Below are 2,500 nucleotides of genomic sequence, written 5' to 3'. Positions count from 1 at the left end.
GAGACACACGCGCCACCTACGGTGACCGGCAGCTCCAACGCCAGCGCCACAGAAGGACAAAAGCCCCACTTGGGTGCCGAAGCGAACTCTCCCAGCACAGCGCACGCGCCAACACATCCGCACAGCTGCGATACAAACCACCAGCGAGAACCGCTGGGGCGACCGAGCAGCAGACGGCGTCGCGGCGCCGAGCGCCGGGCGGCGGCGCATCCTCAACGCACACAGTCCTCAATCGGACCAGCACACTGAAGATGTCCACCGCGCTTCGCACCGGGCCCGCGAGGACCTACTTTGGCCGCACGGCGCCGCGCGCAGGGTGCGCCGGCGCGCAGCTGCGACGCCTGCCGCGTCCGTCGGCCGGCGCGCCTGCCACTGGCCGCCCCCACCAGCCGGCTGTAGCGCGTGCGCCCACGCACCGCGCGGCCAGCACGCCGGGAGGCGCCCCCTCACCGGCCGGGGACGGTCCCACCCAGCCACCGCCGCGTATCGCTTCACACCCAGATGCCGTTCAGTTTCGTCGGCATGGTGGGTATCGCTGGAACAACCGGTTAGTACCTCAACCTATCGTCGCCATCACCGATTCACCCCTAGCGAGAACAACCGCACCACAACAGGTTACCATTTGTTCATTTGCGTAACTTCACCAGAAAACGCAGGCGTCCATCGCCATTTGCAACTTCAACGATTATTGCATGCCTGTGTCAGGTGTCACGCCACACTACGTCTGCCCACATACACGCAACAAAATGTGCACGCCTAGACAATACGTGGAAGGTGGCCCCCGTACGTATGCGATGTCCATTGCTCGAACGACTGTCAACCGGCCTCTGTAGCATGTCGCAGATATGGAACGCGGTGCACCATGCCATCACGGTGTGTGAGGAGAGACGACTAGGTCCGAATACATCAACAGACAGCTCATGCTGATCGCCATCCACGGCGTCCGTTCCTCCCACACGTCTCTATGGCGTACCACACTGCAATCCAGCTCTCATAGGGAGACGACACGTAGCTGCGTGCACAATATTTGCACTGTATGGTCCGCCGTTTTTGGGCGCAGTCGTTGTGCGGTCACACATGTGCCACGATGTATCATTCAGTACATAAGGACGAATGTGCAGTACAGATTGTGGTTCACGCGTACGACATCAGCGGACAGTTGACACAGGCCGCACCACAACGTAGCCTGAGTACGTCGCATGCGAAGGGCATTGAACATGCAAACTTCTCACCAACCAGCTTGCGAAGGCAGGGGGCAAGGTGGGGACGTGGGGAGGGGCGGCATGTACGTCCTGCTGCCATCCACATTACAGTGTACAGCAGGAGCATGTGGAAAGTGAGCAAGACTTGCAAGGTGTTTAACATGAAGCGATACACAGGGGTGCGGGCAGTGCGAGTAGCGAACTATATTGCGAGGGTTGCGGGTGGGCAACACTACAGTAATTGAACGAGTCGTATAACAATTACAGAGCAGGTTTAGGCGACAACGTGGGTTACGTTAAGGCGACAACATGGGTTAGGTTAAGGCACAACATGGGTTAGGTTAAGGCACAACATGGGTTAGGTTAAGGCACAACATGGGTTAGGTTAAGGCACAACATGGGTTAGGTTAAGGCACAACATGGGTTAGGTTAAGGCACAACATGGGTTAGGTTAAGGCACAACATGGGTTAGGTTAAGGCACAACATGGGTTAGGTTGAGGCACAACATGGGTTAGGTTAAGGCACAACATGGGTTAGGTTGAGGCACAACATGGGTTAGGTTGAGGCACAACATGGGTTAGGTTGAGGCACAACATGGGTTAGGTTAAGGTACAACATGGGTTAGGTTAAGGTACAACATGGGTTAGGTTAAGGTACAACATGGGTTAGGTTAAGGTACAACATGGGTTAGGTTAAGGTACAACATGGGTTAGGTTAAGGTACAACATGGGTTAGGTTAAGGTACAACATAGGTTAGGTTAAGGTACAACATAGGTTAGGTTAAGGTACAACATAGGTTAGGTTAAGGTACAACATAGGTTAGGTTAAGGTACAACATAGGTTAGGTTAAGGTACAACATAGGTTAGGTTAGGTTAGGTTAGGTTACACGTTGTTGTACGGAAAGGTGTAGGGGGGGGGGGGGGGCGGGGGCGGCAGGTTCGTTGATAGTGATTATAGTAAGTGAATGCTTGTGACATGATCAGATTTGTCACGTCAGGATGCACCTTTGGCTTATTAGAGGCGGCGCTCCAATTCTATGCTTGTGTGAGACCTGTGTCTTTGACTCATGTCATTGTTTGTGCGCTGTGACAGGAGGTACTATTGTGATGTTGGGTGCACCGTTGTATAGGACATGTGTGGGTGTTGGTGCCTGGTCTGCGCAATGGTGGATGTCGAAAGGCTGGGATATTGTATTTTCCGCACGGACCTCCTGGTCTGGTTGTGATAGTGTGGATTGTGTAATGTGGCGGAGAAGATGCACTGGATGTTGTTCCATGCTGGTGCTTACATATTGTA

The sequence above is a fragment of the Schistocerca piceifrons genome, unplaced genomic scaffold (genome assembly GCF_021461385.2).
Source record: "Schistocerca piceifrons isolate TAMUIC-IGC-003096 unplaced genomic scaffold, iqSchPice1.1 HiC_scaffold_966, whole genome shotgun sequence".
In the NCBI taxonomy this organism is placed as follows: domain Eukaryota; kingdom Metazoa; phylum Arthropoda; class Insecta; order Orthoptera; family Acrididae; genus Schistocerca; species Schistocerca piceifrons.
Note: the sequence above shows the minus strand (reverse complement) of the source record.